General features: G+C 45.7%; 1 long non-coding RNA gene across 1 annotated transcript; it reads right to left on the bottom strand.

The window, feature by feature from the left end:
• Nucleotides 1–4,604: 4,604 nt before the first annotated feature.
• On the bottom strand, nucleotides 4,605–13,826 carry LOC130830630 (uncharacterized). Its single transcript, XR_009047811.1, has 3 exons — nucleotides 12,959–13,826; nucleotides 8,152–8,274; nucleotides 4,605–4,784 (listed from the first exon to the last, which is right to left on the bottom strand). It is a non-coding gene; the product is annotated as an uncharacterized LOC130830630 (long non-coding RNA).
• Between the last annotated feature and the right edge of the window lie 3,510 nt (nucleotides 13,827–17,336).

Here is a 17,336-nt window from a genome sequence, read left to right as displayed (position 1 = left end):
GCCTGTGCTCTGCAACAAGAGAAGCCACCTCAATGAGGAGCCCACACACCACAGTGAAGAGTAGCCCCACTCACCGCAACTAGAGAACTCGCCACAACTAGAGAAAGCCCGTGTGCAGCAATGAAGACCCAATGAAGCCAATAAATAAATAAATAAATTTATTTTAAAAATAAAAAAGAAGAGACATCAAAACCAATAAACAAATAATGGCTTAAAAGAAATAAAATGTAAAAGAACAGATTTTACAAAATCAAAACAAAACGAAGAGTTTCCACTTCTGGTTAAGACGTAAAAGATCACAAAAGATCACCACTATAGCACAGCAATGAGAAAGCACTGGATAAGCTTGAAATTTTATTTTTCTTTAATACCGAAGAGTGATAGATTCAAAGTCCAAACAAACGAAAATCCAGAAAGGGGTGAGCCCTTCTTTGTTGAGCATGAATTGATGGCCTCTTCCATTACTGGGATAAGTTGTCAACTATGGGAGCCTGGATGATCAGAAAAGCAAGTCTGCTACAGGTAGAAAAAAATTGGGGGAATAAGGAGAAACTGAGTGTTTAACAGCTGATGTGTATACCTGAATCTGGTGGAGTCCCAAACACAGAGTCAGACATCACTGTCTGCCAGCCCGCTCCCATGGAAATTTACTGAGTAAATGGTGGCCAAGAAGATGACACAGGAAAGCAAAGAGAAATTTTGTGATATCAGATCTCACAGCCCTGCAGGAAGGAGGGTGATCCCATACTCAAGATATTTAAAAACAGGGGAATTAAACTAACTAGAGTGACAGCCTCAGTCCTAATTCAGCTCAACTAATGATTCGATTGAAGAGACCTGATCCTAGTCTAAGTACCTGACTCACAAAAGAGCTAGCACCCCCTGGAAAATATTAAATTTCCATCAGTTTTCAAGGCTCTGTTATACTCAAACTGTAGCATTTAATTACAAACAAACAAAAAACAAACAAACAAAAAAACCCTAAAGTACATGTGAATAAGCCTGGAAATATGACCCATAAATAGGAGAAAAAATAGTCAGTAGAAACAGACCCAGGGATGACCCAGAACTGTCATGTGCAAATAAAGACTTTAAATGTATTAATACATATATTAACATTTTTAGAGCAAAATATGGGCCAAATTGGTGAAAATATTAGGAATTGTAGCAGAGAAATTAAATGAGAAACTAGCCTAGTGCAGAAATGATTTCCAGGAACACTATTCCTGCCCGCTGTCCCAATTCACCTGGCTTGGTGACATGAATATTACAATATATTTGCCTTGAGCATCTCAAGAGAAAACACTGCCTTCTTAAGACCTAAAGTTGTTAACTACTGTGATACTTTGCAGTAATTATCTGGGATTTTTTCAGTTTCAAGTGATTGAACCTTATCATTATCAAGTGGATTTTTCTTTGAAGAGTTTAGTTGTAGAGAGATGCTACTATAAATTCATTCAAGCCTTGTTACTTGGATATAACAATATTATAAGGACTCTAATATATATTTTTAAAGATTCAAGAGAGAAACCCAAACACAACAGTAATGCAAAAAAGAATTATTCAAAAAAGTTGATAAAACTTGAATATGCCAGTTTAACTACAATTTGAAAATGTGCTTTGGAATGTTTCAATAAAACAAATGAGAAATTGTAGACTCGTATGGACATGTATAAAAAGTGCCTTTTTTGACACTAAAATTTGTTACAGCATTCAGAGAAAATACACATAAAAGCTAATTGAATATTTAAAAAGCAACAAAGATGAGAAATGAACAACAGAAATCAGAAATTCTGTTATTGAAGACAGAACGTTAATAATGAAAAAGTTTAGATGATCCTAAAAGTGGTCAATCATTAAGACAAGAAAATAAATTTCTAACAGAAATAATCATTTCTTGAATGATTTGGTATCCAATTAATAATGAGAAATGAGTCATAGGATCACATGGAGATAAGATTTCAATTTTTTGCTTCTGTGACACTGAATACCGACACTGGTGAGGATAATGTAAAACTCCTAACACTCCACTACAATGAGAACATTGGTGACCATCTGGTTAAAGAGGTTCAGTTCAAAGAATATTTAGGAATAGTCAGTCACAAGAAAACCAGAAATGCCTTGCAATCTTAAAGCTCGTGGGTGAAAGAAACTCAGTAAAGATGGTGCCAATTCTAATAAGAATCCTAAAACTTAACGTGACATTACCAACGAGTTGTGAGGCTATAATTAATTAATTAATTAATCTATCTTTGCCAAACTGTCAATAATAAATATTGACCACGGATGCCAGAGGAAAGACCAAATGACCAATCTATTCTCTCTTTTTAAATATAGTGCAAAATTGTTGTCATATGAAGAAGAAAGCAAAGAATATGCAGCCAAAAAAATAGAGGGGGAAGGAGGTGGTGCAGGCAGCTAACTAACAGAATAGTGTTACTTTTCTGGACTTGTCAATGCGTGTGTTATTAAATTTACAATTGATGGTGATTTTTTTTCTCTCCTGAATAAATATTTACTGTCAAACTTAACTCCATATTCGTAATTTCATGTTATTTGTTATTAAAACAGACCCCCCAATAACACAAGCTTCAGGCCTTGGAAAACCTAGCTCCACCCACACAGAACACTGGCCAATTTCTGTGGACATCAGCCACGTTCTTTTGACAGTGGGGGTTGGGAGGTGCAAGGACATACCCTTCACGTTTTTTTTTTTTTGGCCGCACCTCGCAGCATGTGGGGATCTTAGTTCCCCAACCAGAGATCAAACCCACACTTTCTGCACTGGAAGCACAGAGTCTTAACTACTGGACCACCAGGGAAGTCCCCAGGTTCTTTTAAACAAGTCACCAATGTCTCTTATTTTTCGTTGTTGGGTTTGTTTTTATGATTTTTCTTCTTCCCCCTTAGGGAAGGGTTGTCGGTCATGTCAATGAAAGTGACAGCATCCCCTAGTGGGAAGCATCCTGGGACCATTTCACCCACCAAGACCACTTCTGAAGCAGAAGGTCATAGTGGTTCCACCACAAAGCAGACGGGCTCCATGGAAAGACGGAACAAAAAACACATGCTCCCTAAGAGAAATAAGACTGACCAGCGGAGGGGTGACAGCAGCCCAGGAAACGTTCCAATTGCTGGGGCTTCCTGGGGGGGGGGGGGGGGGGTGGCAGGACCCAGAAGGGTGGGACGCTAATCTCCGTGAAGGGAACTTTGACAGTGGAGATGGAAGGGGAGCATCCAGTGGATGAATTCTCCCTGCTTCCCTCCTGAAGGATGGTTCTGAGAGGCTGCCTGTCTACCCAGCTGGCCCAGAGACAGTGCACTGGACCAAACAACCAGCCAGCATTTCTGGGACAGGTGAGTAACACGCCCCCTTGTCTGCTTTCCCTCCTTCTCCGCTCAATCAATTACCCCGCCTTCTGGCTTCTCGGGGATTTTCACACACATGTACACACATACCCCCAATAAAGTATCAGCTCATTGTATCTGTTCTTCAATTTTAAAAACACGCTTCAAAAAAACTGACCCGGAAGCCTAGATATAAAGTTTAGTCCATTCTCCATTCCCTTAGCCATGGAAAGCATGATGATTATATAATCAGAAAACAGCCCCTTCCTGTCCTCATGTTCCAATTGAACATGGAAAGTGAAATGCCCGGATGTGATAAAGGCTTGGGATAAAAGCCAGTGTCCTACAGAGGCAAGAGTTGCCACAGAGAGGAAATGATCGGGGAGCCTCTGACAGCATGTGGGTGAGTTGGATTAAAGATGGAACCCAGTGAGTGATGAGAAGAGTTTTGCACACCTGGATGTGAGTGATATGGAAGTAAGTTTCAAGCAAATGTTGAAATTAGGTTTGGCTGCAAATGGCAGAAAATTGTCAAAAGCAACTTTTTCAGTACTCTGGAAATTAACCCAAGGCTTGCAACAATTTGAGGAGATTTATTCAAGAAAAATGACTAAATCTGGGTAAGAAATGTGAACTTTGTAGCATTTTCACTTGCCCTGGGCCCATCTTCCTTTTCCCAGCTGGGGCAGTTGGGGCAAGTTGCTCCCCCAAGAAGTCCCATTCCCAGACTTTGCTGTTATTGTCCTGTCTGAGAGTTCCCTCAACATCCCAATGGCCACACATGATAAAAATAGACTTTACACATTTAGTTCAGGAAAGTTCATAAACAAACAGCAGCTGTTGCCAACAGAGCCTGGGAGATGTGATTTCCGGAGTTTCTACAGCATATGATTTAACATGTCCGGTCTGCAATAAAAACGTTATTAGACCTGTAAAGACACAGGAAATATGGCCCACAGGAAAAAAGAAAAAGAAAAAAAAAAGCAGTCAGAAACTGCCCCTGAGGAAGCCCAGATGTTGAACTTACTAAATAAAGACATTAAATCAGCTCTTATAAATAGATTCAAAAAACTAAAGGAGGCCAAGTCTTAGAACAAAAAGAAAGCAAGAGAACTATGTCCCACCAAGCAGATAATATCGATTAAGAGATGAGAATTATTTTTTAAAATGAACAAATATAAATTCTGGAGCTAAACAATACAGAAATTACATGGAAAAATTGATGAGTGGGGCTCAACAGCAGATCTGAAGGCAAGTTGGTGAGATTACACAGGTTGAGGAAGAGAAAGTGTCCTAGTCAGCTCAAGCTGCTGTAACAAATACCAAAGACTGCGTGGCTCCAGTAACAGGCATTCATCTCTCCCAGTTCTGGAGGCTGCAAGTCTGAGATTAGGGTGCCAGCATTTTGGATTCTTGGTGAGTTCTCTCTTCCTAGTCTTCACATGGCAGAGAGAGAGAGAGAAAGCTCTGGTGCCTTCATCCCCTTATTAGGCCTGCAATCCCATCATAAGGCTCCACCTCCATGACCTCATCCAAGCCTAATCACCTCCCAAAGGCTCTACCTCCAAATAACATCACACTAAGGATTAGGGCTTTAACATATGAATTTGGCCATGCAGGGGAAGTGAACACAGTCCACAGCAGAAAAACTTTTTTTTAAATAAAAAATTTTTTAAAAAATGAACAGGGTCTCAGAGAGCTGTGGGACACCATCAAATCCACCATCAAGTGTAACAACATGCATTTAATGAAAGTCCCTGAAGGTGTTTTCTGCCACAGGACATTTGCACCTACTGCTCCTCTGCCTGAGTTGTCCTTCCCTTATCTATCAGCATGGCTCACTCACCTTCCTCTTCCAGGTCCCTGCTCAAATATCCCCTCAACACAGAGGCCTTTCCTGACTTCCCTATGTAAAACAGCAACACCTTACCCCACCTCACCAACCCACCAAGCACTTCCAGGCCTCCTATCCTGCATTGTTTTTCTCTACAGCAGTCATCTGCCTGATTGTCTATCTATGAGGGTGAGTCAAAAATTATCCGCACTCTAGCTGTAGAATTTATTTTAATTAATTTTTGGAAAAGACAAATAGGGCTTCCCTGATGGCACCGTGGTTAAGAATCCGCCTGCTTACCGCCAATTAAAGGAACACCAGATATCTCGAGTTAATGAATTTAGCCCATTTCTGTGCATGGGAAGATGCAAGAGCCTGGACTCACTGAAAGCATTCCTTCGATATTCACCTTAACTATCTGGGGCCATAATTCAATGGCCAGGGGAGAGCTGAATTGGAAGATTCTCCTTGCTCTAATGGAACAGGCAACCAGATTCTCAGGTAGCCACTAGCCTTTGAGGTCTCTGGAAAAACTCAGCCAGGAAATGTTCTGTGTATGGCATCGCTGCTTTTGGCAGAGACCTTGAGAATTGAAGTGAAATGCGCAGGCAGGCAACTTCTAAGCAATTTCAAGCTAGTCCTGTCTCTTACACCCAACATCCCTGACAAAGGCACATCCTCAAAAGACATGAAGTGAGAAGACTCAGCTCTAGGATGGGCTTACTGTCACTTCTCTTAGAAGCAACCCCCTCCCAAAGGAATTGACTTGAAAATTTTTGGACCGCCCGCTCCAAAAGCCATCTTCCACCCAGCAAGCTAGCTGGCCTGGACTCTTTGTTCTCCTGTAGGCAGAAACCCAAGCTGGACTTGAGGATGGACTGATCTGGGTGGTCCTCTCATATGTTCCCCTCCCCTGGCTCTGATGTGGACCCTGGAATTACCCTAAGGTTTTGACACTGGAAGTTAGAGGAGGAGGCATCAGGCAGTCCCTAATTGTGGGTTTTCTTTCCACCTTCCTGACTACCTGCCACCCTGTGCGCAATTTGCATTAATTGTGGCCTTGATTCTGAGGGTGCCTACAACATCCATGCAGACTTCCCTTCCTCTGTTTTATTGTACCTCACAATGACTTGTCTACAATAAGCCAACTGGCAAGCGCCATTCTTCATTCCCTTTTTGGTACAGTGCCTGCCATGCCTTAATGCCCAATTAATAAAATTACATAATAACCCTCAAAAAAACAGCAAAAAAAAAAAAAAAAAAAAGAATCCACCTGCCAATGCAGGGGACACAGGTTCAAGCCCTAGTCCGGGAAGATCCCACATGCCACGGAGCGACTAAGCCCTTGCACCACAACTACTGAGCCCATGTGCCACAACTACTGAAGCCCATGTGCCTAGAGCCCATGCTCTGCAACAAGAGAAGCCACCACAATGAGAAGCCCATGCACCACAACGAAGAGTAGCCCCTGCCCGCCGCAACTAGAGAGAGCCTGCACATAGCAACGAAGACCCAATGCAACCAATAAATAAAAAAGAAAAAGAAAAATGAAAAGACAAACACTTCATTCTGCCTTTCAATATACTTTGTCTATCTGTCAACAAGCTTTCGTACCCTCCCATTAAAAAAATGTTTTAGGCTGACGTAAAAAGGAATGAAATTGGGACATTTATAGAGACACAGACAGACTTAGAGACTGTCATACAGAGTGAAGTAAGTCAGAAAGAGAAAAACAAATATCATATATTAATGCATATATGCAGAATACAGAAAAATGGTACAGATCAAACAGTTTGCAAGGCAGAAATATAGACACAGATGTAGAGAACAAACAGAAATGAATCCGGCTCCTTCTTGATGGCTAACACTTGTGCAACCTTCCTTGAACTTCTCTACCCATTCATACACACTTCTTTGTGACAAAACACTTTCTCCATCCTGGACACAAAGTCTTTGATAAGTCACAGCACCAGGTACACCCTCAGACCGCAAAAAACGAATCACTGCACGCTGCTCTTCTTTCGTGCAAATCACAAGTGGGGCATCTGTTTTTGCTTGCATCGCAGTTACAAATGAACTGATGTAACACATTCACGCCTGCATACCAGTGACTGGGGAGACAGTAGCCTTGAACAGAAAGCACTGATAAGACAGGGCGGCCAACAGAAGTTTTAACATACCCAGAGTGCAGATAATTTTTGACTCACCCTCGTATCTATCTGTTTATTTGTCTGTGGTCTTCTCCCTCTACTGGTGGTGAGTTCCAGGAAGGCGGACAGTTTGCTGCTTCACCACCAGCTGCTGGCCCAGTCCTGGCACCCACAGCTGCTCAACAAATGCTTTTCGAATGAATGAATTCTATCGGCCATAAAAGTGTCTGTTTGCTCTGATCCAGTAAACTCAGTCCTGGGAATTTAAGCAAATAATTCAAAAGAATAGAAAAGTCATGTGAATGCAAATGTCTGTTGCCACAGAATTGTTGGTCAAACTTCATCTTACCCAGGGCATGGGGAAAGCTAATGATGAAAATATGGAGTCGGGTTTTTAGGAAAGTTTCCTCGGAAGAGAGTCTTGAGCAGAATCTTGAAGGAAGTGGCAGGTTTGGTTTAGCAGAAAAATGACTCTGGCCAAAGACCCAGCGGAGGAATGGGTCCTAGAACATGAAGCCTAAAGGACAGCTAAAGTCAGTCATTGGCACCAGGGGTCCCAGGGGAGTGGAGTTTGAGAACCAGAGAGAAGTTGGCACGGGGCGGGGGGGATCATAGAGCATACCGGAAATTCAGTACACACACCACTGAGCTCTTCCTGCTATAAACATGGGAGAAACCCAAGATATTATACATGTAAAGCTTGCATCTTACAAAAACTGTTTTAAAATATCTACAAATGGTTAAAATATGTGAGATTCGCTCTCCCAGATCAGGAAAGACACCTGCAGTTCCCGGCAGACCTGTCAAACATACTCCCACCTGGGTTTCTGATCCAGAATCCAAGAGATTGGCGAGGGCGGGACTTCTCCTCTGGAGAACACCTCCACGCCTATTAAGGATCCCGTATCAGATCATTTGGGGGTTGTCAGCATATTTGCAACTCTGTCATGAGAGATGTGAGAGCAATTTCAACAGAAAGTCTGAAAAGCATTCCTCTAGGGGAGAAAAATCCTTAGACAAAAAAATTCTTCCGGCAAAAATATTTGAGAATGCAGTAATAACAAAATTCTCAGGGCATGGATTTGCAGCAACATAGATGGACCTAGAGATGATCATACTAAGTGAAGTAAGTCAGACAGAGAAAGACAAATACCATATGACATCACTTACATGCGGAATCTAAAATATGACAAAAATGAACTTACCTACAAAACAGAAACAGACCCACAGACATAGAGAACAGATGTGTGGCTGCCAAGGGGGAGGTGGGGGTGGGGGAGGGATGGAGGGGAAGGTTGGGATTAGCAAATGCAAACTGTTATATATATAAGACGAATAAACAATAAGGTCCTACTGTACAGCACAAGGAACTATATTCAATATCCTGTAACAAACTATAATGGAAAAGAATATTTTTTTAAAAAGAACATATATATGTTTAACTGAATCACTGTGCGGTACAGCAGAAATTAACACAACATTGTAAATCAACTACACTTACATTTTTTTAAAAAAGGTTCTGAACTTTTTAACTCTGGTTTTTCGTTATCTGTTTTACGAAAAATGACAATAACATAGCATTTTACCATGAAACACATTTTTATGATGCAAATGGCTTGATGGTTTTTTCTCATATGTTGGATTTTTAAACTTAAAGCCTAATTCTCTTTGCAATGCTATATTTATTCCTGTTTAACTTTTGTGTCATCTCAGTAACTACCACTGAATGCTATGGCTTTGCCTATGCCCCTCACTTAAGTTCCAAAGTTACCAAGTTGCTTTGGGCAAACGATTTGAGCCCTGCCCCTCCACTGCACAGTGAAAATAATCAAATTCCTCAGTCCTAAAGCCAATTTTTTTTTTTTGGTAACTCTGCATGGCATAGGGGATCTTAGTTCACTGACCAGGGATCGAATCTGCGCCCCTTGCAGTGGAAGGTCGAAGTCTTAACCACTGGACCACCAGGGAAGCCCCCCTAAAGCCAATTTGAATTAAAATACTAAAAGTATGATCTACAGCATGAAATCTGATTCAGCCATAAGGACTCACTACCGGTGAATGAATGAATGGTCACCCTAAGAAGAGTGGGCAAAAGTTTTGTATATTGAAACATTTTGACAAAACTGGCATAGTCTTTTCAGCTCCCATTGTCACTTAAGAGAGAGATTCAACACATGGAACTACCAAATAACAATTTAGAATGGGATTTTGATAAGCTTCCAAGTATGCCCTTCCAATTAATACATACGGTTGTCCCCCCTTATCCTTGGGGGATATATTCCAAGACTGCCAGTGGATGCCTGGATAGTACCAAACCCCACACACACATGATTTTTCCTAAACGAACATGCCGCTGATGTTTACTTATAAAGTTTACTTTACAAATTAGGCACAGTAAGAGAACATGGTAATGGCCAGCGTCACTACTCTTGTGCTTTGGGGCCATGATTAAGTAAAACAAGGGTTACTAGAGCACAACCACTGTGACACTGCTGTGGACCATCTGCTAAGCGAGGGGGCTCGTAAGTGACTAATGGGTGGGATTTGTTGGACAAAACGATGATTCACGTCCTGGGAGGGACAGAGCAGGAGGGCATGAGGTTCCATCATGTTATTCAGAACGGCACACAATTTAAAGTTTATGCATTGTTTATTTCTGGAATTTTCCATTTAATATTTTTGAACCACAATTGACCTCAGTTAACTGAAACTACAGAGAGCAAAACCACACATAAGGGGGAACCAGTGCAGTAAATGAAAATGAAGTGAAAAGTAGGGGTGGGGGAGGGGGAACCGGAGGAAGGTGGTCGAAAGTGGAAAACAAAGAATGTGGCCCTCCATCCAGCTCTGCAAGGATGGAGCCATCCGCCACTGCGGGCGCTGACCTATATATAGCTCACCCTGAAAGGAATTCAGCGCAAAGGTCAGGAATGGGGCCAAACAGGCCCTTAGAGAGTTAGAAATATTTCAGGTGAAAATTTTTATGCACCTGGAGGCTTGCTTCTTCCCATACTTAGAAAAGCACTAAAATCATTAGCTGAGCTATCTGTTCCTCCTGATGAGCAGTGACCTTCCACTAGGTGTATGCTTCAGTGCACACACACTTTTGCCAAAATCATGGGTACACGGACTTCTCCCCTCCCTCTTCGGAGCACTTCCTCAGAGCTACCTGAGAGGATGTCTCCTGGGCTCTAGTCCTCACTAAGTCCCCTGAAACTGAAACTCACGGCTCTCATGTTGTGTATTTTTTTTCAAGTCAACAAAAGGTACAAACTTCCAGTTATAAGATAAGTAAATACTAGGGATATAACATACAACATGGTGACCACAGTTAACACTGATGTATGGTATACTTGAAAGTTTTTAAGAGACTCAATCCTAAGAGTTCTTATCACAAGGAGGAATTTTTTTCTTTTTATTATATCTCTATGAGATGATGGATGCTAACTAAACCTATTGTGGTAATCATTTCACAGCATGTGTATATCAAACTGTTATATTGCACTCCTTAAACGTATACAGTGCCATATTTCTCAATTATTTCTCAAATAAAACTGGAAAAAATAAGTATCAGGATTTTTCAAATGATGTGAGAAATACTATGCAGAAGGTACCCATGGAGGAGATTCAAGAAGATGGGTTATAAAATGCTGTGTCAGACAGGTATGAGCATGTGGTCAGGAGGGAAAAGAGGAGAAAGGTGGGACCAGGGTAAAGGGTCTACGTTAGGAGGCAAAGAGATGTAGGCTGGCTTAGGGAGGCTAGGGATGAATTGTAGGGGACCTAGGAAAATGTACTTTTTCATGGAAACAAACCCTTTGCAACTCCTCCACCGAGCAGAACAGAATGGAGATTGTTCTTCCTGCTCTTTCTCCTGAAATTATCAAAAGTAATTTGATGTCCTTCTCCCTCTGGCCCCTGTGTTCAGCCTGTACATTCACACTATTATGAAGAGCAGCACTTCTCTGATTTTTTGAACAGGTGGACCACCTGGGGACCCTGTTACAAGGCAGGTCTGGGGAGGGGCCTAGGGTTCTGCATTTCCATCAGGTTCCCAGTGCCACCATCTAAGGAGCAGACTTGGAGTAGCAAGGATCTAGGGTCTAATTCTCAAATTCGGGGAAGACATTTCAGAAACTCCGGGGGAGCTTTCTCACACTTGCCTGAACCATCTACACCAATCCACATGGTGCAAAGACCTCCTTGCATGTACTTTCCACCCCAAAGCTTCTCCTGGGCTTGCTGCCTGCAGACTGCCCAATGACAGAGATAAAAGATTATTATTAAGACTAGGGTTTGTTTTTCTGTTTTGTTTTGTTTTAATATATTCAACAAGAAAAAAGCTCTGGGCCTTGAGTATGGTCTCAGCCTTCCTTCCACCTTCCATGTCCTAAACCACGTGATAAAAAGAACGGCCTAGAGAAGTTGTTCTCTAATTTTACAACAGGTGCTTCTGCAGCTGCTGGGAGCTCATTAAAAACTGCAATTTCCCAAACTCTGCCTCCAGAGAGTAGGATTCAGCAGGTCCTACGGTGGCCCAGGGACTGACCTGCTGATGCAGGTGGCGCCTAGACTACATCCAGAGAAGAATGGAATTATTGCTCAGTTTCTTTCCAGGGCTGCTCAACTGTACTTCACTTTGGGAAGAAAATCTACTCTGCTCAAATGTTTGGAGATAGATTTAAATGCATTGTTAGGGTTTTGTTTGTTTGTTTCTGTTTTTGGCTGCACCAGGAGGCATGTGGGATCTTAGCTCCCCAACCAGGGATCAAACCCACCCCCTCCACTGGAAGTGCAGAGTCTTAACCACCGGACCGCCAGGGAAGTCCCTAAATGTGTGTTTCTATTCTGGTCAATTTAGGTAGCCAGAATATAACTGCAGTGCCTTGAAGTCTTCCTCTGAGGGCTGAAGCAAAATAAATTAAATAACAAAATATAAAATAAAATAAATCAACCCCAGAAGTCTTGAAGAATAATATAGACTCTTCTGTACGAATTTCTGAAGATACAACACAGTGCTTTACATTGCTAAAGCTCTAAAATTCCCCAAAGCCCCCTCTCCTCTTCCTCCATGGAAGCTCCCTTCTGGCGATGCAGCCCTTACCTTTTCCACCTCTGCCCCCCATAGAGGCCACCTGGACCCTGCCTCCTGGTTCAGGGGCCCTCCCACAGCTCACTGTAAAATGTAGTCTGGTCTCCTGCCCTCCTTGCTCTTCTCTCACACTGAGGATCTGGAGTTCTATGGAATAAAGTCTCCACTGTGTTACCCTTAGATTTCAATCAGAGGTTCTGGAGTTAAGTTTCTTCAGAAAAAAAAATCAGTGAAAACAGGGGTCCCATAGGGGTTAAGAATCCCTGTTGGTTTTGAGGAAACATTGGTATTGATTAGAAAGTGAGATCGATTTAGTTGCATTTGGGGGGTTTTGTTTGCTTGGTTTTGTTTTTGGTTGCACCAAGGACTTCAACCATTTAAAACTAAAACAGATATTTTAAAAGTTGACGAATGGGAAGAAAACTCAAGAGTGGTTTCCCAAGGTCTCACTTCTTGAGTCTCAGAGTCCTCCGGGGTGAAATGAAAGTAACATCTAACTCACACGGTCATTGTATTTGACAAATAAATGCCTACCTGGGACTATGTGGCCGTGGCAGCTGTGGCATATTGCACTATGACTGCTGGAGGACCTGTTCTCTCTCCCCTTCCAGACTGTGAGTCACACTGGGCAGGGTTCCCTCTTTTCTGTGGGTCTCTTGAGTCGGGGCTTACGCCGTGCTTGGCGCAGCAGAGCTGGAGGAGGGAGACCCGCTGGTCCTTCAAGCAGAGCTCACGGGAATCCCCAGCAGGCTCCGCTGTAAATTCACTCAGAAATCACATCTGTGATGTGCCAGACACAGGGATGAAGGCCAGCAGCAGCCTGCCACCTTCTGCCAGGAGGGAGAGAAATAATGCCTGCAACCGTGAGTCACGTCACAGTACAGGTCTCACTGCAGATGAACCTTGGGGAACCCGGGTGGGGAGGGTGTCCTGAGGTCCGAGCTTCGTTCCCCAGGGTGAACAAGCGTGAAAAGCAAGTTGGGGAGGGGAAGACGGCCTCTGCGAGGATTCCCCTGGGAGGATGCCCGCCGGGCGGTGAGAGCCCGCTTAGGGCACCACGACACGGGAGACGGCGAGGGTGTGACCCCGCGTGGAGGGCTCGCTTTCCTAGCGCAGCCCTGGAGCCCTAGAGCATTCTCTAGAAAGCCCCACTCCGGAGAGCTGCCCTGCAGGACACCAAGCTCAGCACAGCTAAAGCGTCCGGCCACCCGAGACCCAGCCGCACAGATCCCAACTTGACCCGGGAGGCGAGAAGCCGGCGCGGCCTCACCCAAGTGCGCCTAAGGACGCCTCTTCGCCAGCCGCAGCACCGCCTCCGGGAGCCGAGGGCCCGGCCCTCGGGGCGCGGCCCGGGAGCCTCCAGCCAATCGGCGCCGCGGGCTCGCGGTCACGTGATCCCCGGCAGGGGACAGGCTCTACCGCCTTCCGCCTCGCTGCTCCGCCCAACGTGGCGAAAGGCAACGGGCGCCACGCGGGGGGAGGGTCTTCTCGCGAGAGCAACCCGGACGGCCTATCCTCTCCGGGGTCAGGCGCCGCTTCTTGGAGCCGCCCCCCGGAGTAGAGGCTGCGAAGCGGCGTGGCTCTGGCGTGAAGTGCAGGGGGCCCCCTCCGGGGCAGGGGCAGGGGCGAGGGCGAGAGCGTGGGAGGGGGCTGCAGCCGGCTCGGCCCTCCCCGCCAGGACTGCCGCGCTCCGCTGGGCTGCACGCCGCCCTGGCGTCAACTCGTCGCCTCCAGCTGAGCCCCGGGCCCCCAGGCCCTTGACCTGCGCTTCCCGGGGCCGGAAGCGGTGACTGGGTTAACGGGCGGCACCGGGGACTTCGGATCCCGTGATTTTCCGGCTTTAAAACATCTTTGTCACCACCATGCACTCCGCCCACTGAAAAAACGTTCCAGCAGGAAATCCGGGGTCGACCCCATCTGAGATGCAGTGAGAGCAGCTCGTGTCTGCGCATCCCACAAAGCTCCAGTCTCTCCCCAGATCGTCTCACCTGTCCTGTAACTACCCTGCAGGATGGGCTTCGTTCCCATTTTAGAGATGAGGAAGGAGGATCAGACGGGTTTGAGGAACTTGCCCAAGGTTGCACAGAGCCAGGCTTTGCTTCTCAGCCGCTTGGCATCTCCAATCAGAACGCGGCTGCTTGTGAGTGACCAGCTGCAGGCCGGCTCGTGGGCCCTGAGATCTGAGGGGAGAGGCTCGGCTCAGTGCCCTTGTGCACTCCTCAGGGCATGGGCTGCGCGCTTGATCCCCGGCCCCGGATGTGCCAGCTGCCGAACCCCAGGAGTCCCCAGGAGCAGATAGCGAGTCAGCAGTACCCACCCGAACCCCAGGAGTCCCCAGGAGCAGATCGCGAGTCAGCAGTACCCACCGGAGCACCTCGCATGCCTCTGGCCTTGGTGCTGCCCCTAGACCCAGCCTTCCAGCCCCGGGGCCTTGCTTGCGCCGGGCCTGGAGGAAGGAGGAGGCCCCCTGTGGACTCCAGCTGTAATGAGAATGGTCTACCTAGAGGGGCCACTTCGTAACCACAGAGCTGGGCAAGAGTGGAAAATGGCTCCCTCAGATGCACTTCTCTGGGGGAACTCCTAAGGGGATTTCACAATTGTCCCGACTTAAATCCATTCACATCATATGAACATTTGTCTCAGGCCCAACATGACACCTTGGCAGGACCAAATCAGCCTACTTCGGCCACCTGCAGCTGAGTCAGAGGCCCCCCTACCATTTAAAACACTCCATGGAAGTGCCTGAAATTCCACCATTAGTAATTCTCTGAGATTACACATCACCCTCTTTAGATTCTTTAATAGATGAAATGCACCAAATCCCTGGTTTTCTGATAGGAGAGGAGATCAGTTAAAGCTGGGTTCCTAGGGGGAGGGAAGAGGATGCAAACAAGGGGGAAGCCTCCTCCATTCCCCTACCCCCCACCCCCACCCGCACCCGGGCCAGGGACTCTGGAGACAGTCCAAGAGGGGTCTTTCCACTTGGACTCAGGAAGTTATAAGACCTGGTTTCTCCAACTCACTTAATATTCCCCGAGCCTTAGAGGGGTGCTTTTCTGCCCTTTGTGGGTTTCTGAGACCACATAAACTTACCAAATGCTCACAGCCACGTGTAGCCACGTTCCAGAGAGAGGAACAGGAATCCCAGCGCTCTGTACTGGCCAGCCTTCCCTCAGAGCAGCCGTCTCATTGGAGAGTAAGATCTGGCCTCTCCCAGGATCCGTCAGAACCATTTCTGTTTCCTGTTCCAGGAAGCAAAGCCAAGCCATATTCAGAGGAAAATAAGAAAGAGCCATGAAGTCAAAGGAAAACAAGTTGATAAATCAGCGGTGTTGGCTCTAAAGAAGAGACTAAGACCCCAAAGGTACCATAAGCATTGAACATTATTATTAAAATGGGAAAAATTATTCTGTTTGGACGTGCTCTTGACTATTATCTCTTCATCTGCTCAGACCCCTGATTTCAAAGCCCGGGTTGGGAGTGTGGATGTTGCATAAAGGGCGCTGGGGAAGAGATCTATCATTTATCATCTGAGGAAGAGACCTGACCTTCCGTCGCTCTTCTAAAAATAAAGCAAGAGCACTAGAAAGAAAGCAAGAGTACTTCCATAAATTTTGAGAAATGTTATCATCAAAATGAAGCAAGTGGTCCAAAGGAAACGAAATCTATCATCAGTGTCCCCCTCCACTGCCGGCAAATGCTTGCTCAGGGAGTGACATGGCTCAGAATCTGATGGGATTCAGGGAGGGGAGAGCCAGTCGCCGGTAACTTTGTTGGTCCCCAGTAAAGATGCCACCATTTCTAACTACATGGAGGGCCAGTACATCCAGAACTCTCAGGCCTTTTACATCTTGGTAAGGGCATCCCTTCCCTTTCCTCCTGCTCTACCCCACCCCCCCAGAGGCGTGGCACAGAGCAGGTGCCCACTGAACATCCCCTGAGTGAGCACCACACCCACAGCTGGGGTGGCAGGGAAGGGAGGCCCTGATGCAGGAAGGACGAGCATGCCACCACCTCGGGCCCCAACCCCACCCCCCCTTATTGGCTCTTCCCACCCCCTAGGGGGTGAACTCTGCCTGGTATTTCTGCCAGATCTAAACGATCACATCAGGGATCTGGGCCCAGGTCATGAGGACAAAGGAGGTAGCAACACTTTATATTTGCACAGCACTTTACAGTCTGCAAAGCACGTTCACATACTTTTCTTCAGGAAGGTTATCATTACAAGCCCTAGGTCAGGACATGGGGCACAGTGTTATGGGCTGAACTGTGTCTCCCACCAAATTCATATGTTGTCTTAACCCCCCAGTACCTCAGGTTGTGACTGTATTTGGAGAGAGGGTCTTTAAAGAGCTCATCAAGTTAAAATGAGGTCATGGGGGGGGTCCTAATCAAATATGACTGGTGTCATTATAAGACAGGAGTCCCCAACCCCAGGGACCGGTACAGTCTGAGGCCTGTTAGGAACCAGGCTGCACAGCAGGAGGTCTGCCACTCCCCATCACTCCCCAACGCTGGCATTACCACCTGAACCATCCCCCTCCCCCACCCCGTCCATGGAAGAATTGTCTTCCACAAAACCCGTCCCTGGTGCCAAAAAGGTTGGGGACCAGTTATAAAAAGAGGAGGTTAGTTACACAGACATGTACAGAGGAAAGACCGTGTGAGGACACAGGGAGAACACGGCCATCTTCATACCCAGGAGAGAGGCCTCAGAGGAAACTAACGCTGCTGATACCTTGATCTCAGATTTCTAGCCTCCAGGGCTGTGAGAAAATAATAATGTCTGTTGTTTAAGCCCCCCAGCCTGTGGTACTTTGTTATGGCAACTGGAGCAGACCAGTACCCAGAGGACAGTCGCACAGCCATGGAGCGGAAGAGGCAGGGTTACACTCCAATTCACTGATTCCGG

The sequence above is a fragment of the Hippopotamus amphibius genome, chromosome 10 (assembly GCF_030028045.1).
Source record: "Hippopotamus amphibius kiboko isolate mHipAmp2 chromosome 10, mHipAmp2.hap2, whole genome shotgun sequence".
NCBI classification, from domain to species: Eukaryota; Metazoa; Chordata; class Mammalia; order Artiodactyla; family Hippopotamidae; genus Hippopotamus; species Hippopotamus amphibius.
The sequence above is the reverse complement of the archived record's forward strand: the minus strand, read 5'-3'. Positions and strand labels throughout refer to the sequence as shown.